General features: G+C 39.4%; 1 long non-coding RNA gene across 5 annotated transcripts in view; it reads left to right on the top strand.

The window, feature by feature from the left end:
* The window catches only part of LOC108177478 (uncharacterized), a 252,914-nt gene that overhangs the window by 130,812 nt on the left and 98,075 nt on the right, over positions 1 to 24,027 (top strand). For 4 of the 5 annotated variants that reach the window (XR_016233700.1, XR_016233698.1, XR_016233705.1 and 1 more), the window contains exon 3: positions 4,516 to 4,599. The exons of the other annotated variant lie outside the window; for it this stretch is intronic. This is a non-coding gene — a long non-coding RNA (uncharacterized LOC108177478). The remainder of the gene's footprint in view (positions 1 to 4,515; positions 4,600 to 24,027) is intronic. 5 annotated transcript variants of the gene reach the window in all.

Raw genomic sequence — 24,027 nt, 5'->3', positions numbered from 1 at the left:
CTTTTCTCTCTGTGTAACTCTGACTTTCAAATAAATAAATAAATCTTTTAAAAAATCACTTCTGTTGTGGCTATATTCAAGAGAATAATACAAAATATAATTCTATGGAAAAACCATGGACTTTCTAGTCAAACAGACTCAGGTCCAGATTATTCTACTTCTGCCACTTTACTAATTAAGGACTTCAGCATGTTCCTATATTTCTGATTCTCAGTTTCCTTACCTTCTTGCTGAGAATGTTCTCATATGTAAAAGCTATTTACATAGAATGTAGCATAGTATCTAGGACTTTGGAAAACCCTGATAAATTCTGGTTTCCTACCATCTGTTCATTCATCCATCCATGCATCTCTTCACTAAATATCTGCTGAATACTTTTTATGTGGCCAACCACTATGTCAGTAAGTAAAGCAATAAACAAAAGTAAGATGATGTGACCTTAAGAAGCTGTTGTATCAGGGCATGTATTTAGCACAGCATTTACAACAACACTTGGGATGCCTGCATACCATCTCAGAGCGCCTGGTTTAAGTCTAGGCTCCAATTCCAATTCTCACTTCCTGCTAATGTGTACCCTGAGAGAAAGGAACTGTTTGGTGCTTGGGTCTCTGCCATGCACAAGGGAAACCCAGATGGAGCTCCTGGCTCCTTGCTTTGGCCAGACCCAGCCCTGGTTGTTGTGGCATTTGGGGAGTGAACCAGGAGATGGAAGATCTCTCTTTGCCTTTTACATGAAATGTAAAAGCAAAATTTTAGAAATTGTTGCATTGCTTAAAATGGAGACACATACGTCTCCAAAGGTGCATGCCAGACACACTGAAGATAGGAAGGAGGAAATGACTTTTGGTCAAAGAATGTAGGGTCAGAAAAGTGTTAACCAAGAAGAGGTTCATGAGCTGAATGAGTGAGAACTCCCCAGCCTACCGTGGTGGGGGTGGCAGGGGTAGTGATGGGGGTGAAGACAGGTTTTCTGGAAGGTCCAGAGGGTGCCATGGCCTGCAGGCAGGGAAGAGGATGGCACCTGTAGAGACTTATAAATCGTTCAGCAAGACAGGTAAGTCTGAAGCTCTAGAAGACATTAGGATATAGGCAGGAGTGTAGGTGTTTTGTTTTGTTTTGTTTTGTTTTTGCCTTATGTGTAATGATGAGCTATGGAAGCATATTCTGTTGGTGTATACCAGTATCTTCTGATAGGAAGTTATACCCCAGAAGCCTTTGATGTGAAATATGCATACAACTTTTATTCTCCTGACAATATTTGGAAGCATGCATATTATGAGAAATGTTAAAAACCATCAACTCACATGTGGGCATGCTTTTGCTTATGCCTAATATTTTTTGGGGGGTATGAAGATGGGGTGGTGGTGAGTCATATTATTCTGTGTTTTTATTTCATTGTTCAACAATTCTGTTAGCAGCAAAGGGAATGAAGCATTCATAATCATTTTTATCCCACACTTTCTACTTCCCTGTTTCAAAAATTCCTTTCTTCAACCAAACATCTAGAGGGTGGGTGTGTATTTTCCTGCTGTGAAAATGGTCTATGTTTGTGTTTCCAGCCTCTGCATTGGAAGGAACACTGGGATCAGTTTGGATTTCGGAGAATATTGACATCATCGGGTACAAGCGTGCTAAAAACTTGCTCACAGAGCTGTGGGAGATAGGGAGTTTTGGTGGGTGTAGAGAAACCCAGGTTTGAAGTCCAAGAGCTGTGAAGCCTGGATGACTGCAGAGCCTGGGCCTTGGCTATGTTGCACCCCAAGTCAGGATGTGCAAACAGAATAGTAAGCACACACATTAGAACCAGCCTCCTGAGAGAGGAAATATTGAGGGTCTTTTCTACTTGGCAGAAGGTAGACTTGGCCTTCATGGTTTATGGAACCAAAGCTCCTAACCATTCAGGCCAAAGTTCAAGGCAGGTTGATGGTCTTAGTAGGGAAATAGTGTGGTAGACCCAGATCCTGAGAGCCCAATATGCAAGAAGGATGAAAGAGAGTGGCATCTTGGTTACAGCTTTACCTCTTGAACTCTGGATGTAAGTTCTGTTGGCAGGTGTGATTTCAAACTTCCCTAGATGGTCAGAATTTCGTTTCTGGTTTCCTTCTCCCCCTATGATGATGTAGTGGGTGGGCCAAAGGACAATTATGGTATGTCAGTCTCAGAGAAATAATGACTGGAAAATGTTTTTCTACGAGTAGAAAACTGAAGAAATAGCATAGAACCCTATATGTTACAGGGAATGATTTCAAAATTTCATACCTTCATGTATATGTAAGGATAGTCCTTAATGGACAGGTGTTTAGCCTAGCAGTTAAGATGACTGTATCACTTATCAGAATACCAGGGTTTTTTTTAAAAAAATTTTTAACTTTAATTTAATGAATATAAATTTCCAAAGTACAGCTTTTGGATTACAATGGCTTCCCCCCCATAACGTCCCTCCCACCCGCAACCCTCCCCTTTCCCACTCCCTCTCCCCTTCTATTCACATCAAGATTCATTTTCGTTTCTCTTTATATACAGAAGATCAGTTTAGCATACATTAAGTGAAAAATACTGTTTGAGTACTAGTTATAGCATTAAATCTCAATGTACAGCACACTAAGGACAAAGATCCTACATGAGGAGTAAGTGCACAGTGACTCTTGTTGTTGACTTAACAAATTGACACTCTTGTTTATGGCATCAGTAATCACCCTAGGCTCTTGTCATGAGCTGCCAAAGCTATGGAAGCCCCCTGGGTTCACCGACTCTGATCATATTTAGACAAGGCCATGGTCAAAGTGGAAGTTCTCTCCTCCCTTCAGAGAAAGGTACCTCCTTCTTTGATGACCCGTTCTTTCCACTGGGATCTCACTCGCGGAGATCTTTCATTTAGGTTTTTTTTCTTTCTCCCCCCCAGAGTGTCTTGGCTATCCATGCCTGAAATACTCTCATGGGCATTTCAGCCGGATCCGCATGCCTTAAGGGCTGATTCTGAGGCCAGAGTGCTGTTCTGAGGCCAGAGTGCTGTTTAGGACATCTGCCATTCTATGGGTCTGCTGTGCATCTCACTTCCCATGTTGGATCGTTCTTTCCCTTTTTTATTCTATCAGCTAGTATTTGCAGACACTATTCTTGTTTATGTGATCCCTTTGGTTCTTAGTCCTATCATTACGATCAATTGTGAACAGAAATTGATCACTGGGACTAGTGAGATGGCATTGGTACATGCCACCTTGATGGGATTGAATTGGAATCCCCTGGTATCTTTCTAACTCTACCGTTTGAGGTAAGTCAGCTTGAGCATGTCCCGAATATTGGACAGTGAGAGAGATAGAGAGAAAGGTCTTCCTTTGCCATTGGTTCACCCTCCAATGGCTGCCGCTGCCGGTGCGCTGCAGCCGGCGCATCGCGCTGATCCTATGGCAGGAGCCAGGTACTTATCCTGGTCTCCCATGGGGTGCAGGGCCCAAGTACCTGGGCCATCCTCCACTGCACTCCCTGGCCACAGCAGAGAGCTGGCCTGGAAGAGGGGCAACCTGGACAGAATCCAGCACCCCAACCAGGACTAGAACCCGGTGTGCCAGCACCGCAAGGTGGAGGATTAGCCTAGTGAGCCGCGGCGCCGGCCAGAATACCAGGGTTTGATACCAAGCTCTGGCTCCAACTTTCTGCTAATGCAGACCCAGCGGGTAGTAGTGATGAGTGCCCATCTTTCTCCTTCTCCCTCTCCCTCAAATAAATAAAAATTAGAAAAAAAATGAATGACCCTTAATGGTGAAAAGTAAATTCATTTCAATTTTGATCTTCTGAAAGGCTTCCATAATTGTCTTTTAAATTAATAACCTTTTAAATAGCAGTTTTAGGTTTACAGCAAAATTGAGCAGAAAGTGCAGAGTTTCTGCAGAACCTGTTTCCACACATGCACAGGCTCACTCATATTGGCATCTCTCACCGGAGTGGTAGATTTACTACAGTGGATGAACCTACTTAACACATCGTTACCACCCCAAGCCCAGAACTTACATTAGGGTTCACTGTTGGTGGTGTTCATTCTATGGATTTTGACAAATGTGCAATGACTTGTGTCTACGATTTTGATGTCATACAGAGTAGTTTCAGTGCCCTAAAAATCCTCTGTACGTTGTCTTTTCCAGAATGTCCACCATTGGAATTGTACAGTATACAGTCTATGCAGATTGCCTCTTTCACTTAGTAATATGCATTTGTATTTTTCATGGTTTGATAACTCATTTATTTTTGGTAAAATGATAGTATATTGCTTGAATGTACCACAGTTTACTTAACTATTTGTCCACTTATCCAGTTTGTTTAACCTATTGATGGTTGCTTCTAAACATCTTCTATAAAAATCTGTGTTCAGGTTTTGTATAGTTTTTACATTTTCAGTTCATTTGGATAAATACCAAGGAATAAAATTGCTGGGCAATATGGTAAAAAGAACATGTTTAGTTTTGTAAGAAACTGTCAAACTGTGTCCAAAATGACTGTAACTATTTTCATTCTTACTAGTGAATGAATGAAAAGTACCTAATATTCACCAACCTTGCCAGCATTTGTTGTTGTCAGTGTTTTGGATTTTGGCCATTCTAATAGGTGAGTAGAGATATTTTGTTGTTTTTTAATTTGCAGTTCCCTAATGAGACATGATGATGTGCTTCTCTAAAGAATGTATATTCATATGCATGCTTGTTATCTGTGTATTTTCTTTCTGTTAAGGTCTTTTGTGAATTTTTAAATTGACTTGTTTATTTTCTTGTTGAGTTTAGAGTTCTTTACATATTTTGGATAATAGTCTTTTATGAGATGCATCTTTCTGCAAATATTTTCTCGAAGTCTGTGGCTTGTCTTTTCATTCTCATGATAATGTCTTTAACACAGCAGCAGTTTTGAAATTTTTGAAGCTCAGTTAATCAATTATTTCTACCATGAATCATGCTTTTGGTTTTATATATAAATAGTCATTAGCATACCCAAGGTCACCTAGGTTTTCTTTTTTGTTATCTTCTAGGAATTTTATAATTTTGCATTTTTTCATTTAAGCCCATGATCTATTTTCAGTTGATTTTTGTGAAGGGTTTAAGGTTTGTGTTTAGATTTTTTTGCTGTGGTTATCTAGTTGTTCTAGCATTATTTATTGAAGTACATTTTTCTCTATGGTATGGTCTTTGATTCTTTGTCAAAGACCAGTTGACTTTATTTATGTGGATCTGTTTCTAGGCCCTCTGTTCTTTTCTATTGATCTCCTCTTTTGCCAAAGCATCTCTATAATATTTCAAAAGTACAGTCTCATTGATGACAAATAAGTTTTCAGAAATAATGCTACCAAATTATGAGGTAGACAAGGGAATAATGAGTGGACTGGGGGTGGGGTGGGAAAGAGAGCGAGAACAAGCAAGAATTAGAGTGAGCATATGAAAGCCAAATAAGAGAATGTTGAATGCTTCATATTTTACTGATTGTGGGCCCTAGAATGGGTATGGTGAAATTTACTGAGATAAAGTTTACATGTTTCTGAAAGGATGCAGTTTGAAAAATGACTATTCATGCTAGCAGCTCATTTCTTCATTGACCTTGCCAAGTTATATAAGCACTGAATCTTTGCACATTTCCAGTTCTTATGTGAAAGAGTGTGTACCACCGAAACTGGAAGGAAGATGGAGTGAAATTTAGGGAGTAAATGATGGCAAGTATCTTGAAGGAAATTAAGGAGATACATTCAAATCAGAAGGTTCTCAGAGAAGTTACTAAGCTGTGATTTGAAAACTGTGCAAGGAATTCTCTGACATCTTTTTCTGTCATGCGTTCTCCTTCTGCCAGAACTTACAGTGACTTTCCTACCTTTTTTTCCTAAGTTCTATTTATTTATGTATGTATTTGAAAGGCAGAGTGACACACACAGAGAGAGAGAGAGAGAGAGAGAGAGGGAGGGAGGGAGGGAGAGAGAGAGAGAGAGAGAGAGAGAGAGAGAAATCTTTTACTTGCTGTTTTACTTCCAAAATATCTGCAACATCTAGGGCTGAGCCAAGAGAAAGGGAATCAACCTGTGGTCTCCCATCTGGTTGGCAAAGACCCAAATGCTTCAGCCATCATCTGTTGCCTCCCAAGTGCGTTAGCAGGAAGCTGGATTTGAAGTGGAACAAGAGTCAATCCTAGGTACTCTGATATAGGATGAGGGCCTTCCAAGTAGCTGCTTAATCAGCTGTGCAACAATGCATTCCCCTCTACCACCTTTCTTGACTTCTTCTTTCACGTATTACTGTAGAGGCTACCTGAGCTTATTGTCTCTAGAGCTAGACCAGACCAAAGAACAGGCTGTGTCTGCATGGTGAATTTAAAGAGACATCTGCTCCGGGGATGCAGGTAGGGGGTAGGGGTAGGGTAGAAAATATATATATTCACAGCTTAAAGCAACAGACATTTGTTATCTCACACAATTTCTGACAATAAGAAATCCAAGAATGGTATAACTAGCTGGTTGTTGTTCAGGGTCTAAAATGGGACTGTAACCAAGCTATTGAGCTGTTGGCTGGGGTTGCTATTATTTGAAGGCCCAGTTATTGGCTGGAGGACTCAGTTCTCCATATAGAACTCCCCTCATGACACAGATGCCTCCCCCCACCCCCACCTGGTGTGGAAGACCCAACAAAGACTAAGGCAGATGCTACAATGTTTTTCATGACCTAGTCTTAGAAGAGACATCCTGTGCCATCTGTCCTATTCTATTCAGTGGAAGCAAGTCATTAAGTCCAGTCCACATGGAAGGTGAAACAATTTTAAACTCTGCCACTTGAAAAAAAAATAGCAAAGAATACATGGGCATTTTCAAAGAACCTCACAGTTACAGGCTAACTTCACAAGATGTAGACCTGGACTGTAAGAGACCTGTGGACAGTGTCTCATTTTGTCAACAGCAGTCTGGTCTGTAAGAACAGCCCAGGGTTTATGCATCATCCTAGTCAAGTAGGAAAAAGACTTGTTAGAGAAAACTTACTGAAGATGTTACTTCACTAGTCTCTTTATTCCAGTGCCCAGGATAATAGTGATAAATTGTGGATCCTATGTGACAGGTATCTCTGCTCAACAAAAACTGAACGGATCTTATCCAATTTTTGAAATTAGTTAATTCACATACATGATACAAAGTTTACAAACAAAGGTACAAATTTGTTGTTAAAAAAGACAAGATTCCTCCTTTGGTTTTCTCCTGATACCTGGGATGTGATTACATTTGCTGGTTTCTTGTGTAGTCTTACAAAGCTATGTCTTTACAAACTTAAAAGTGTGCCTATATTTTCTCTCTCACAAATAAAAACTTTATGCATTGTTCTATACTTTGCTTTATTCAATTAACCATATATTTTTGAGGACTGTATATGATTTTAAACCCATCTCATCTGGTAATATATGCAAAGTACTACATGAAACTCACATTTATTTAAGAAGTCATCTTGTGACAGACATGTATTTCCTGTCTCTTCTTAGTACAGAAAAGGCTGCCATACATATCTCCACATGTTCATCATATCTCACATAGGAGTAGAATTCTGCGCACTTATACCATTCACAGATACTGACAAATTACACTCCCAGTACAAAAGTATGAGTACTGGTTTCTCCAATCTGTTGGCAATATGATAGGATAACTGTGCTTTGATATTTGCCAATTTGTACGTATAAACTGGTCTGCAACTGCAGCTTAAATTTCTACTTCTCTTATTATAAAATGCACTGGACCTCTTTTATATGCTGAAAATCTTTTGCATTTAATTTACTGTGAATTATTTGTTCATATTATTTGCCCACTTCAAATTGTGTTGCTTTTTTTCTTTGTTGATTGGTGGAAACTTCCATTTTAATTATGGATTTAAAAAATTATCTCTTTGTTGTTAACATGAGCAGCACTTTTTTGGACAGTGGGCTTTTTCTTTTTGACCTCTAATTTTTTCTCTTGTTGTCATGTAGTAATTTAACAATATATTTTATATGGTCACATTTGTTAGTTTTCTTCCCTTTATGAATTTCAGGTTTGTGTCATTCTTAGAAAGTCTTCAGATTCTAAAGTTATTAACAATTCTCCTATTGTAACTTTTTGAATTATCATAGTTTGAGTTTCTAAAGCATCTTAATTTTGATTGAATTGGTTCTTGGTATACTTTGCACTATAGTAAAGTACAAATACTATATGAAACATTAAGTTAGTGTTCATTTTGCTTCCAGTTCAAATATTTTTATTTTATTCTCAGTTTTCTCATTTGTACACTTGATCTTAGCCAAAAGGCCAAGAAGAGATTTCGTTTGTAAAACAGGGATAATAACTATCACCTATGGCTTTTAGTGTGGGAGAAACCATCTTTCAGATTGAAAGCTAAAACAGAATTTTTTTCATTACTTAGAGATCTTTACTCTTGATTGGCTTTGGTGTCCCAGTGGGAGAACTGAGAATATGGTCTACAAGATAACTGGTTTTAATAAGCAAAACCAAAATCAAATTAACAATTTTGTGTATGTCTATATAGGGGCTGTTGCTTTCACATATATTTATGTAATTTTTCAAAAATATACATAGACAGCTATACTTTTGAAGCAATGTTGACTATCTATGAACAATTGGAAAATGCCTCTTGGTTGGTTGTGAGTTGGTTATTTGGAATTCAAAATGATCTTCCACTAGTACAATATTTTAAATGTTGCTTTGGTTCTCATCCTTAATAAAAAAAAGTCTAGATTTGTATGTTATATGATTAGGGATAGAAGGAAAGGTTATGCTAATTGACCACGACACTACTTTATCATAGTATTTACTTGGTAATATGCATCTCGGGGACACCTTAGGAAACCCCAGATATTTCTTCTCCAGCAGCTGCAGTATACTAGAGTGCTAGGGGCCACCTAGTACTTGAGGAGGTCAAGAGGCTGTTCTGGGCATAATACCTCTTTGTATTTCTTTTGGGGAAAGCTGCTTCCTAAAATGTGGTGGTTATCTTGAATACGATAGAAAAATAAGGTCTGCTGTATAGAATTCCATAGGTGTACCATCTACTATGATTTGAGTATGGGCTTCTCCCTTGAAACCAGTAGGAGTTTCAATCTCAGTCATAAGTTAGTGGTATTCAGAGGGTAGGAATGTAACCTGCCTATGATATTTAAAGGTGGGGTTTTTGGGAAATGGTTAGATTAGAATAGATCATCAGGGTGGGACACCCATGATTGAATCCTGGTGGATGTATAAAAAGGGAGAGACTGCAGACATAGACCTGAATGCTCTCTTTCTCTTGCCATGGGGTGGTCTGCACCACCTTGGGACTCTGCCATCAAGAAGGCCATCACCAGACATTGCACCTGATCTTGCACCTTCAGAACGCTAAGCTGAAATAACCTTTTTTCTTTATAAAGTCAGCCTGCCTCTGGATGTTCACTACAATAATGAAAAACTAATACACTGATTCTTTCTCTTCTTTTTTCTCACCAAGCAGTTAGCTTTAGTGAAGTTTGCAAGGATGGAGGGTCTTAGTCAAAACATGAGTTTCAAGGAATGGAAAGTTCTATGGAAAATAAGGCAAGATGTGGAGCTCTAACAGATGGGAAGTCATTCATACACAAAACTAAGATAGAAATATCATTGTCAGGTCTGGGGAGTAAGGTGGGTGTTGAGGCTCAGCAAAAAAATTGGTTATCAGGACTAAAGGCTAAGCCTATCTAGAAGGGAATAATGATGTTGATGGTTTTGAGCTAATTAATTCCCACTGTCAAAGGTCAGGATCTTTCCTGGGAACTGGAGCAAAGCATCATGGTCAGCAAGAATGCAGCAGGTCAGAGTGTGGGGCATGGAGGGAGCAGTGGGCAGGTGTAGGATTTGGGGGAGACAGTTTTCTATCACTGAGAAAGTGGATGACCAGTATTTAGGGAATAACATATATCTCTGTATTTTGCTTCTAGCAGAAAGTGTATACTTACTCCAAAATCATTTAATGACTTTGCCTGTGTGGAAAAAGACATATGCATATGTGTTTCTCATTAACATTTATGATTATTCTAACTTTTAATAAAAGTTGGCCAAAAGATTTGTAAATACAATCATGTGTCACTTAATGGTGGGGATACTTACTTAGAAATACATGATTAGGTGATCTTGTCATTATTTGAATATCACTACAAAATCCCTTATGTAATATGTCCATCAAAGTGACATATCTTCATAAGATACCTGCATAGCATGGTATATTGTTATTATTATTTTATAAGTAGGAGAGCACTCTAAAATAACAATAGAAAGTATGATATAATAAATACACACATTAGTAATAACCATTTATTATCATTATCAATATTATGTACAACACAGAATGGTATTTATAGCCCTGGCAGTATAGCAGATTTTCTTATACCAACATTATAAGGCATGCCTTATACCTTGATGTTAGGACAGCTACAGTGTCAGCAGATGATAGGAACTCTTCAATTCCATTAACATTTTATTTTTTTAAATATTTATTTATTTATTTGAAAGTCAGAGTTACACAGAGAGAGGAGGGTCAGAGAGAGAGAGGTCTGCTTGTTTACTCCCTAATTGCTGCAATGACCAGAGCTGTGCCAATATGTAGCCAGGAGCCAGGAGCTTATTCTAGGTCTCCCACGTGGGTGCAGGGGCCCAAGCACTTGGGCCATCCTCTACTGCCTTCCCAGGCCACAGCAGAGAGCTGGATTGGAATTGGAGCAGTCGGGACTTGACCCAGTGCCCATATGGGTTGCCGGCAATGCAGGCGGCAGCTTTACCCATAATGCCACAGCGCCAGCCCCTCCATTAGCATTTTACAGGACCACCATTGCATAGGAGATCCATCATTGACGAAGTGTTGTTATGTGGAACATGACTACGGTATAGATAACCATAACTATTAGAAAACAAAGTGGTCTAAAAGAGCACAAAATTGATCTGTTGTAAATATGTTCTAATTTGAATAAAAATCAAGTGATATTTTCTTCTTTCATGCATTGTGCATGCTAACCACTTCTTAGCATCTCCATCATTGATTCTAGCTGATTAACTGTGCATTAACACCTCCACTGGGGCCAGAACTGTGGCGTAGTGGGTAAAGCCACAGCCTGCAGTGTCAGCATCCCATATGGGCACTGGTTCGAGTACTGGCTACTGCACTTCATATCCAACTCTCTGCAATGGTCTGGGAAAGCAGTAGAAGATGTCCCAAGTCCTTGGGCCCCTGCACCCATGTGGGAGACCTGGAAGAAGATCCTGGCTCCCAGTTTCGGATCAGCGCAGTTCCTGCTGTTTCCGCCAGTTAAGGAGTGAATAAACGCATAGAAGACTTCTCTCTTTCTCTCTCTGCCTCTCCTTCTCTCTCTGTGTAACTCTGCCTTTCAAATAAATAAATAAATCTTTTTTTTTTTTTTAAAAAAAAAAACACCTCCACTAGAAAGTGGGCAGGGCAATAACAAGAAAAAGAAGCTGAACTGCAGCTAAGAGTTTGACATTTAAAAAATGCCAGTATAAGATTAATATACATATCACCATTGTGAAAATAAATTGTGATGCTAGTTAGTATATGGTATTTTAATGTGACATAGACTGCTAGTGGTAACAGCAGAGAAAAATCACTTAAAAAATGAGTTATCAGTAAACTCTTAAAACCTATCCACATTTCCAGAAGTTATCTGCAAAGCTTAGCCTAAACATAAACAAGCCAAGGTCACTTCCTGGAGTCAGGGAAGGTATTTGCATTAGAGAGGTTTTTTTGGTTGTTATTTCAAGGATCTAAGATGACTGAATAGGATGAATCCACATTGACTTCAGTCATCATGTGAGACAAAAAAAAAAAAAAAGACAAGACCAGGGGTCTTTCCAGGGATTTAACTGACAGAAATTTTCAACAGAGAAGTAACAAACAGAACAAAGACTCCGTGGGACCAGGGGAAAGAGAACAGAGACATGGTTAAGGCCAGCTCTGTGGCACAGCCAGATGCCAGTTGGGAGTTGCCATCATCCTGATTCAAGAAAATCTACTTCATAAAGAAGAAAGAATTATTGTATCAGATGTGAAATATCAACATAGGGACACAGGAGACATGAAGAACATGGTAGCATGATGGCTCCAAAAGAACACAATACTTCTCCAGAATTAAAGCCTGAACTGAAGGAAATCTATGAAATGCCAGAAACAGAATTCAAAATAACGAATGTAAGGGAACTCAACATGACTCAAGAGAATATAGATAAAATAAAGAAATTAGGAAATTAATAAATGACATAAATGAAAATACTAATAAGGAGATAGAAATCATTAAGAAATGAATGAAATTTTGGAAATGAAATATTCAATCATGAAATAAAAATACAATTGAGAACTCTAGCAGCAGAATAGACCAAGGGGAGTAAAGAATTTGTGACCTTAAGGACAAGGCTTTTGAAATAACTTAGACAAAAATAAAGAAAAAAATTTAAAAAGAATGAAGAAAGTCTATGGTGAAATTTGGAATACCAATAAATGACCAAATATTTATGTTATAGGTATTCCTGGAGGAGAAGAGAAGTAAAAAGGTGTTGAGAACCTGCTAATTGAAATAAATGTTGAAACATTTCCCAGGTCTTGAAAGAGACGTGAACATCTAGATACAGGAAGCTCAAATGACCCCAACTAGATTTAATCAAAAAGGTCTTCTCTAGGGACTATTTTCAAATTGTAAAAAAGTTATGGACTAAGGGAAAATCCTAAAGACAATAAGATAAAAGTGTCAAGTTACATATAAAGCAAAACCAATTAGACTAACATCAGACTTCACAGTGGAAACCCTACAAGCCAGGAGAGAGTGGGATGATATATTCAAGATCTTAAAAACAAAAACAAAAACAAAACAAACAAACAAACAAAACCCTTCCACTTCCAACCAAGGATATTATATCCAGTGAAGCTATTCTTCAGAAGTAAGGGCAACATTGGATATTTTGCAGATAAGCAAAAACTGAGAGAATTTACCACCACCAGACCAGCCTTATAAGAAATTCTGAAAGGAGTCCTGTACTTGAAGTAAACATCATGAAAACATATGGTGCCAGCAAATTCACTAGCACAGCAGGTATAATCATCTTCCAGTCAACAAAATGACAGGAGATAGTTCTCATCTATCAGTGCTAACCTTGAGTGTAAATGGATTAAATTTCCCAGCCAAAAGACTTAGGATGGATGAATGGATAAAAAAACCAAGAGCCCACTATATACTGCCAGCAAGAAATTCACTTCACAAACAAAGATACATATAGACTGAAAGTGAAGGGCTGGAAAAAGGTATGTTGGGCAAATGGAAACCAAAAATAAGCAGGAGTAGCTATCCTCATGTCAGATAAAATAGTCTTTAAATCAAGAACTATAAAAAAGAGACAAAAAAGACATTATATTTGGATAAAAGTTTTGATTCAGCAAGAAGATATAACAATCATAAATATATAAGCACCCCAACACAAGACCAGATATATATATATAAATATATATCAAATACAAATATCAGATATATATACATATATATATATATATATATATATATCAAATACTATTAGACCTAAAGGTAGAGAGATTCTTTTATAATAACAGTGGTGACTTTACCACCCCACAGTCATCAATGGACAGATCGTCCAGACAGAAAGTCAATAAAGACACATCAGAGTTGAAATATATTATTGAGCAAATGGACTTAATAGACATTTACAAGACATTTTATCCAACAGCCACAGCATACATTTTCTTCTCATCAGCACATGGAACATTTTCTAGGATAAATGATATATTAGCCTGTAAATCAACTTTCAATAAATTTAAAAAGACTGAAATGATACCGTGTATCTTCTCATATCACAAATAAATAAAACTAGAAATCAATGACAAGAACAATGGAACATCCATAAATACATGGAAATTAAATAGCTTGCTACTGAATGATCAAGGGGGTACTGAAATCTACAGATTCAGTGCCATCCCTATCAAATTACTAATGACATTCTTTATGGAACTAGAAAAAAAATCCTAAAATTCAAGTGGAATCACAAAAGACCCAGAATAGCTAAGGCCATCCTGAGAATGAATAAATAGAATCAAGCTGGAGACATCACAATACTTCACTCAAAATATATTACGAAGCTATAGTAATTAAAACATCATGGTACTGGCATAAAAATCAGCACATAGATCAAAGGAACAGAATAGATAGCCAAGAAATTAACCCACATACCTACAGCCAACTTATGCCCAGATCATATATTGGAGTAAGTATAATCTATCTAATAAGAGCTGGCATTGTGGCATAGTGGGTAAAGCCACCACATGCAGCCAGCATCCCATATGGAGTCTGGTTCATGTCCTGCCTGCTCTACTTACAATCCAGCTCCCTGCTAATGTCCTGAGAAAATCAGTGGAAGATGGCTCAAGAAAAGAAATATCTATGTGTAACAGTATTGCTATAAACATTTTTGTCAAGCTTTGTGTTTTTTTTTTTTTTCTTTTTTTTCTTTTTTTTTTTTTTTAGACAGGCAGAGTGGACAGTGAGAGAGAGAGACAGAGAGAAAGGTCTTCCTTTTGCCGTTGGTTCACCCTCCAATGGCCGCCGCTGCAGCCGGCGCACCGCGCTGATCCGATGGCAGGAGCCAGGATCCAGGTGCTTTTCCTGGTCTCCCATGGGGTGCAGGGCCCAAGCACCTGGGCCATCCTCCACTGCACTCCCTGGCCATAGCAGAGAGCTGGCCTGGAAGAGGGGCAACCGGGACAGAATCCGGCACCCCGACCGGGACTAGAACCCGGTGTGCCGGCGCCGCAAGGTGGAGGATTAGCCTATTGAGCCACGGCGCCGGCCTAAGCTTTGTTTTATATTTTTGTCAAACCAGTGGTGAAGAATGTAATATCACTATAGTTTTCATGGTCTGTGGTTACTTTAAAATTTACTGTATATGGATGAAATGGTCATCTTTTCATTTGATTTCAGTTTATAGCCCTTGCCTATATTCCCACTGAACCAGAATCTCTTTATTTTTTACTTACTGATCTCTTCATTTAATGGAGCATTAAGCCCTTGACTGTAATATTAATTAAGAATATGTTCTCTCAAAAACTAAAAAATAAAGAAGGCAGGAAGAAGAAAAGGAGAGGGAGAGTGGAGGGAAATACCATTATATTCTTAGAATTGTACCTGTGAACTACTACTATCTTGTTTATACTTTTCTTTACATCTCAAAATTTCTGCAATGAGCATGTATTGATTTTATTGTCAGAATGTAATTTTTAAAGAAAGTTTTTATATTATTCTCCATTTGTTCTTTTGCCTGTGGCGTTTATGCAGTGTATTATTATCAAAATCACTTTACAATGAGATGGAGGCAGGGATCAAGATTGGAAATTTCTATGCAAATGATTTTAATGATCAATGCACACAGGTTAACCATGATGTGGCCATGTGCAGATGCTGAAGAGATTTATCAAACTGTTCCCAAATAGGAAGCTCTGTTAAAATTCAAAGAATGAATTATCTAACTTTCAGGAAATACACTGGCTCAAAATAGATTTTCCAAGTGATAAAACGAGTTAACTGGACACAATTGTAGCAATAAAAATTACTACCACAAAATATCAATTTGTTCTAGAAATAGCCTATATTCAGACTTAATTAGAAAGGAGTGAGCATTTGGCATAGTGGTGAAGCCATGGATTGGGACACCAACATCCTATATTGGAGTACCTGGTTTGGGTTCTACCAACCCTGCTTCTTTTTTTCTTTTTTTTTTTTTTCTTTTTTTTTGACAGGCAGAGTGTGGACAGTGAGAGAGACAGAGAGAAAGGTCTTCCTTTGCCGTTGGTTCACCCTCCAATGGCCACCGTGGCCTGCGCGCTGTGGCCAGCGCACCGCGCTGATCCGAAGGCAGAAGCCAGGTGCTTCTTCTGGTCTCCCATGGGGTGCAGGGCCCAAGCACTTGGGCCATCCTCCACTGCACTCCCTGGCCACAGCAGAGAGCTGGCCTGGAAGAGGGGCAACTGGGACAGAATCCGGCGCCCCAACCAGGACTAGAACCCGGTGTGCCGGCGCCGCTAGGCGGAGGATTAGCCTAGTGAGCCGCGACGCCGGCCCACCTCTGCTTCTGATCCAGCTTCCTGTAATTTGCACTTTGGGAGACAGCAGATGATGGCTCAAGTATTTGTGTCCTTGCCACCCAAATGGGAGATCCCAGTTGATCACTGGGCTCCTGGCTTTGGACTGGCCAACCATTGACTGCTGTGGGCATTCAAGGAGTAAACCAGTGGGTGGTAAATCTCTCTCACTGTCTCTGTGTCTTGCATATAAAATGAAAAAATATATTATACGTTACACAGATATGTATCAAAATATTACATATGTAAATATATGCATATATAATAAGTATTTATTGATATTTTTTGTGACACAACCCTAAAGAGGTGCCCAAATCATCTGCCTAAACATGAGGCATATTTCAGTGTGTACTGATTAGCTCAAGAATACAAAATTCTGGCCGGCGCCGCCGCTCACTAGGCTAATCCTCCGCCTAGCGGCGCTGGCACACCGGGTTCTAGTCCCGGTTGGGGCGCCGGATTCTGTCCCGGTTGCCCCTCTTCCAGGCCAGCTCTCTGCTGTGGCCAGGGAGTGCAGTGGAGGATGGCCCAGGTGCTTGGGCCCTGCACCCCATGGGAGACCAGGAAAAGCACCTGGCTCCTGGCTCCTGCCATCGGATCAGCGCGGTGCGCCGGCCGCAGCGCGCCAGCTGCGGCGGCCATTGGAGGGTGAACCAACGGCAAAAGGAAGACCTTTCTCTCTGTCTCTCTCTCTCGCTGTCCACTGTCCACTCTGCCTGTCAAAAAATAAAAATAAAAAAAAAAATAAAAATAAAGAATACAAAATTCTGAAGTTTTCCAGATCTATTATCTGCAACCAATCTTTAATTTCTTGCTTTATTGCCAAATCTGGCAAACTTCGGTAAACTCTGTATCTATGAAAATGCTCAATTCCTTAGGAGTCTAGTACACTTTTGGTTGAGATTCATGGTGGATAATGCAGAACCCACTTTGGCATCCAGTGTGTTTATGTATGCCCAGAATTCACCAAAATGGTCTAATTTGTTAAATATAAGAATTCACGTTGAAGTAGATAAAAGTGACTAGCATTACAGCTATAAAAACAGTATGTATAATTTTGTTATTGCTCCTGAATGGTACATCTGTAGTATTTTCTATTAGGTTGTATTCCTCCTATCTCTATAACAATCCTTATGTATCACATGGATACTCATTTCTGAAAACTATGTAAGTTTGTGTAAGTGAAGTTATTTTTTCAAAATTACAGAATGACTGACTAGATATAAGATATACTAAAGCCATGCATAATCAGTTGCCATTCTACTAAGCCATGCTGTTTTTACCTGTCATTAAAGAACTTGAAGGATCTTAGAAGGACGTTGATAGGAATTGAAAGTACTGCCATATATAATCCTGAGAAGAAAAGATTAAAATAGTTCCAAAAAACTTTTATTTTATAAAAGACTGATTACCAGAAGTTTAGAGGATAAGATTAATTAGGTTTGTATGCAACTTTTGCAGGTTGGCTCTACCTCTTATTTTTATTTGTAAAAATGGGAAAATAATTTTGCCTATATCACAGGATTATAGCGGTGACTCAATGATTTAATAACACAAAACATTTGGAATAGTATTTGACAAATAAAAGTATTCAATAAATATTATCTAGTACTTCTATTATATGCCAACCTTTATGTGATGCCCTTAACATACATACTTTTTCTTCAATTCCTGTGATATCAGTGGGGAGTAAATACTCATTAATTATTCCCCATGTGGTAGATCAGAGAAGTGACCATATTTACATGGCTGATATGATTAAGCGTCAAGATACCAAGATATGTGTAATTCTAGAACAAAGAGTTGGCAGATTAAGGATTTTCATATTTTTAAATGGTTGCTTCAAAAGAGCAGGGCCCATGTGTGCTCTGCAAACCTACAGTTTGTTTACAAGTTTATAGAACGTGTTTGCTGAGTGCTGCTCTGGTGGAACGTTTTCTTCTGTAATATCACACTAGATGGCCTCTGGGAAAGCAGGTGTCCATTTTAATTGATAGAATCATTCACTTTTTCATTTACCCAACAGACATTTATTGAGCAACTTGATACATGTGAAGCATCTGACTTACTCTGCTTGGGCTGCAATAGCTAAGTACCATAGACTGAGTAATTTATGACAAGAAATTTATTGCTCACAATTGTGTGTGTGTGTGTGTGTGTGTGTATAGAGGATGGAACTGGAAAGGCAGGTTAAAGTTGGATTTGTACAGTGTCTTGAAAGCAAAACCAAGGAATTAGACTCTTACTAAGTAAGAGTGGAATGAGAAATCAGAGATTACACAGCTAAGGTGTTTTGGAGGGATATTAATTTGTTGGCAGAATTTAGATTGAGTAGAAGAACGAATATATTAAAAGATTGAGGCACTGTATAGGAGGATAGTACATCAATCTAGGTCTAACACAATGCTGTCTCAGCTCAGGCAGTAATACTGGGAGATAAAAGGAAGTGACAGCTGGGGCACGGGATCATTGGCGAGTTGGTAACTTACTGGTGTGGAGTGTGATAGCCCTGGTTTGGAAGTATCACTACCCTCTTAAATCTGAAGATTTGAAATACAAGAAATTTTTTCACCTTATGTAAATAAAAAAATTAAAATTAGTAGATATTGCAGAAAACGGATTACATGCACACATGTGCACACACGCATGTGCCTGCATTGGGTGTTCAAAAAGCTCATGGAAAATATATGTTAGGAAAAAAACAGCAAGAATTTCTTTTTGTGGTACCCAAATAAACTTATCTTTTAATGCAAGTTTCCATGAACTTTTTGAGGCATCCCCATATGTAGTACACACACACACACACACACACAGTTACACATTATAACATTGAGTGAAGTCTCTTCTAGACCTGCCCACTGAAAATAATCCTCATGGGCTGGCCTTGTGGCATACCTGGTTATGCCTCCATCTGCAACACTTTAATCCTGCATAAGCACTGGTTTAAGTCCTAGACACTCCACTTCCAACCCAGCCCCCTTCTAATGCATCTGGGAAAGTAGCTGAAGATAGCGCAAGTGCTTGGGTCCCTGCCACCTGATTGGGTGACCTGGGTGGAGCTCTAGGCTCCTGGCTTCAGTCTAGCCCATCCCCAGCTGTTGTAGCCATCTAGGGAGTGAACAAGGGAATGAAAGGTCTCTCTCTCTCTCTCTCTCTCTCTCACACACACACACACACACACCTGAATCTCCCTTTCTCTTTGTATGTCTGCCTTTCAAATAAATAAATAAGCCGGCGCCACGGCTCACTAGGCTAATCCTCCACCTTGCGGCGCCAGCACACCTGGTTCTAGTCCCGGTCGGGGCACCGAATTCTGTCCCGGTTGCCCCTCTTCCAGGCCAGCTCTCTGCTGTGGCCAGGGAGTGCAGTGGAGGATGGCCCAGGTGCTTGGGCCCTGCACCCCATGGGAGACCAGGATAAATACCTGGCTCCTGCCATCAGATCAGAGTGGTGCGCTGGCCACAGCGCGCTGGCCGCGGTGGCCATTGGAGGGTGAACTAACGGCAAAAGGAAGACCTTTCTCTCTGTCTCTCTCGCTGTCCACTCTGCCTGTCAAAAAAAAAAAAGTAAATAAATAAAAATTTTTTAATTAAAAATTAAAAATAGTCCTCAAAGTGATCTCATTAGATACTTACATTTAAAAAGCAATGTCAGCAATCAATAATCTAAATGTATTAAAATCTAGGATTAAATTGTAAAAGGCTAGAAAGAGAAGGGAATATAAAGTAAGTGGAAAGAAAAGAATAAAAATAAGAACAGGGCCGGCATTGTTCTGTAGTGGGTTAAGCCACCACCTGTGACGCCAGGTTCCCACATGAATGCTGATTCATGTTCTGGCAGCCCCACTTCCAATCCATTTCTCTTCTAACATGCCTGAGAAAGCATCAGAGGATAGCCCAAGAGCTTGGGCCTTTGCAACCACATAGGAGACCCAGATAAATCTTTTTTTTTAAAAAAGAATAAAAGCATACATTTAAAAAAGTTGAGAAAATTCATGAAAGCTGAGTCTTAGACAACATTTTACTAAATTGATGAAGGAAAGAGAAGGAAGATCACTGATCAAATAACAAACTTGAAGAAATAAAAAAAGGACATTACTATAGATCCTACAGAGTTAAACTATATAACAAGAGGATATTATTATTATTTTTTTTTGACAGGCAGAGTGGATAGTGAGAGAGAGAGACAGAGAGAAAGGTCTTCCTTTGCCGTTGGTTCACCCTCCAATGGCCGCCGTGGCCGGCGCGCTGCAGCCGGCGCACCGTGCTGATCCGATGGCAGGAGCCAGGTACTTATCCTGGTCTCCCATGGGGTGCAGGGCCCAAGCACTTGGGCCATCCTCCACTGCACTCCCTGGCCACAGCAGAGAGCTGGCCTGGAAGAGGGGCAACCGGGACAGAATCCAGCACCCCGACCGGGACTAGAAACCGGTGTGCCGGCACTGCAAGGCGGAGGATTAGCCTAGTGAGCCACGGCGCTGGCCTACAAGAGGATATTATTAACACATTTATGACGACCACTGTTGCATCTGTGGTATTAGTAGGCATTCAACACAAACACAAACTAGTTTAGAAATAAGAAATCACTTTTTAAGCAATTTCTTATGGCAGACCCTAGCTTGGTAAGGCATAAATAAACACAAATCAGCCAAAGGAGAAATACAAGAGTTGTTGATTTAGAGCAAGGGAATTTTTTTTTTAGCAAGGGAATCCACTGCCATCACCTGCATTTTGGTAGAGATTCAATGGCAGAGGAGTGGGAAGCTTTATGGTGAGAACAAAAAGAAGGCCTTAGGCATGTCCTGACTGGAGCCTGTTTGCAAGGCAAAGTTACAGGTAGGCTTACTAGAAGTAGAGTCTCCTATGTGATTGGTTCTGGGTGCATATTAGGCTAAGCTGGAAGTGAGGACAAAATATTAGGGAAATTATCAGTTATTCATCAAGTCCTGGCTATTTGGGGCTTATAGTTAAAGAATTATTGTTTAGCTTGTGGACTGCTACAAGAGGTAGCATTCTGACTTCCTGTAAGTCTGTTGTAAAGCAGGCTGGATTCCTGGACAATTTATTACAGTAAGAGGTACATTTGGTTATCTGGGCAGTATGCTACAGGTTAAGAGACAAAGTTCTATTTTTACATATAACCTAGCCATTGTCAGTTTGTATATGCAATGCCTCAGTAATAAATAATCAGTGCCACACCCTTCATTGTGAAAGTGAACTAAAATAAGTGATCCAGTCTTTTGGTATCATCCGAGAAGCCATTGCATCAAAGGTAATATCTGAGGCAAATCTCGAAGTCTAAGGCAAAAGAAAGGTGAAAATAAATCAGTACCAGAGATTACATTTGCAAAGAAAGAAGTAGGCAGATGTGCAATGTGTTCATGGTAAAGTGCACTTAAGAAAAACTTGAGAGTATGAGAGTGGGGCCATACATCAGGAAAGAAAAGTTGGACCCAAAGCGTATGGATGATGACTTCTGTCCTAATATGTAGCCTTATGGGGCTCCAGTGGACAGGAATGCTTTAAATCCAGTAGTTATGAGGTTGGACTTGTATTTTGTGATAGTGGAAAATGTGCATTGGGTGTGTCAGGAAACTGGAAACTTGCACTTAAGCTTCGGAACTACTTTACAAATTGAAGGAAGTGGTGGCAAAGGCCTTGATGTGGTCAGGGATGGTGAAGATGCAGCCAAGGGCAGACAGAGACCACCAGGCAGTAGCATGAATGTACTGTGAGTTGCTCTCTAAATATTTAGGTTTTGAATGACTAAACACAATACATAGGAAGTGGAATTGATGGGCTTGGTGACTGATTGGGTATTATAAAAACAAGAAAGAATCAACAACTACTAAAATTTTTGGCCTCCATGACTGCATAGCAATGAAAAATAGGGGTGTTGCAGTTTATAGATGAAGATGTCAAGTTTAATTTTGAGCCTGTCTTCAGGGCCCATGAAGTTGGAACTGAGGTTTGACAATGCTGTCTGGAAGCAGGGACTTAGTTGTCACTGATAGTACATAGGTAGTAGTCGGAGTCTTGCAAAGGGTTGTGACTGGTCAGAAAGACCATGAAAGCTAGGGAAGGGAGGCCAGTCCTTTATTTTTAAGCAATAGTTGGAAGAGGAGAAAGGAGTGTTTGCACTAAAAGCTATGCTATTTGTTTCTTTGTTAAATTTTCCCTCTAGACTGCTTGTATCCAGTTTCGCTGTTCGCCTGCTATCAGTAGGGGTTGAAACAGAGCACCTTTTAAGGAAAACTACAGAAGTCATGTTAAGTGGAGGATACAAAATGTACAGGCCTGACCCTTTGAAGCATGGGCTTTGTGTAGTGAAATGATCCTACTGCAGGAGGTGTCCTGAGTTGGAAACCAAGGTCACCTAATTTCTGAGACCTTGGCCAATTGGTTATTTCTCTTATATTTAGAGGTTGTTTATATCCATCTTAAGGAGATTTTAGGATTAAATAAATCTATATAACATAATCTATGCTCAATAAATTAAAGTTTGTTTGAAAGGGGCTAACAGAATGACACTCAGCAAAAGTTGTCAATACAGTTTGGTTGTCCCCACATACAAATTATCTATGTTTTGAAGATAATCCTGTGAATTTAAATTTTTTTCTTAGTTTTTCCGTGCTTATTAAAAAATTAGCCTCAATCAACTCAAGTTATTTTTTCTAGAGAATAGTTTTGAAAAACTTTCAAAATAGCATTCTTTTATTTCTTTTTTCAACATGCATACTTGTCTTTACCCAAAATTATTCTGGAGAGTATCTCTGATTATGATGCTTCTAGGTAACACAGATTTATTGCATACCTGTTATATGGCAATTACTCTGCTCAACAGCAAAATTCAAAGATGAATAAGGTTGCTTTTCCTGCTGTTTTTTTTTAAAAGTTATTTTGATTATTTGAAAGGTAGAGTAACAGAGGGAGAGAGATAGAAAGAGAACTTCCATCTACTGGTTCACTCCACAAATAGCCACAGCAGCAGAGACTGGGTCAGGCCAAAGTCAGGAGCCAGGAAAACCATCTAGGTCTACTCCCTGGATGACTGCAGACCAAGCGCTGTGGCCATATTTCACTGCTTTCCCAAGCACATTAATGGGGAGCTTGGCCCAGAAGACTAGCAAATGGAACTCAAACTATGGCTCAGATATGGGATGCAGTTGTTACAGGCAGTGGTGGCTTAACCTGCTGTGTCACAATGCCAGCCCCAAGGCTGAGTGTCTTGAGAAACTCATACATTCAATAAAACATTTAATCAGCACCTACTACAGGTCAATGGTAGAGGTGCCGCAGGTAACAAAACACACACAAACTAAGCCTCCTGTGGCTACATCTAAGTGAAGAGACAGAGAGGTGAAAAGTAATATGCAAGTAAAGAAAGGAGATATATTTAGATGACTCTTAATGAAGAAAAGAGAAAAGAAATAATAGAGAGTAACTTGCAGAGACGCATTGTGTATGGCCTGTCAGGAGTCGGGACAGATTAGGGAGAGGAATGAGAGTAATGAGTCAAAATAATTTTCATGAAACAAAACAGTAATCAGGTACCACATATCAATATTTTGGTTCACAATGGATAGCATATACTGCCATGGCATCATAAGATTTAGTGGAGCTGCGAAAATTCTTGTCTGGTGCTGTCACAGCCATGCAGCACAATGCACTGCTCGAGATTTGTGGGATACTGTGCTGCCAGTCATGTAGCAGTGTAGTGCATACAAGTAGGTAAGTAACTATTACTTGATAATAATCACTGTTACTGAATTATGTATTTACTATACTATACTTCTTATAATTATTTTAGAGTGCATTCCTTCCACTTACAAAATATATTACTGTATGAGATGGGAATTGTGGTACACAGTGGGTTAAAATGA

Source organism: Oryctolagus cuniculus, chromosome 5 (genome assembly GCF_051225735.1).
Source record: "Oryctolagus cuniculus isolate XC-2025 breed Fujian yellow rabbit chromosome 5, ASM5122573v1, whole genome shotgun sequence".
Classification (NCBI taxonomy): domain Eukaryota; kingdom Metazoa; phylum Chordata; class Mammalia; order Lagomorpha; family Leporidae; genus Oryctolagus; species Oryctolagus cuniculus.
The sequence above is the reverse complement of the archived record's forward strand: the minus strand, read 5'-3'. Positions and strand labels throughout refer to the sequence as shown.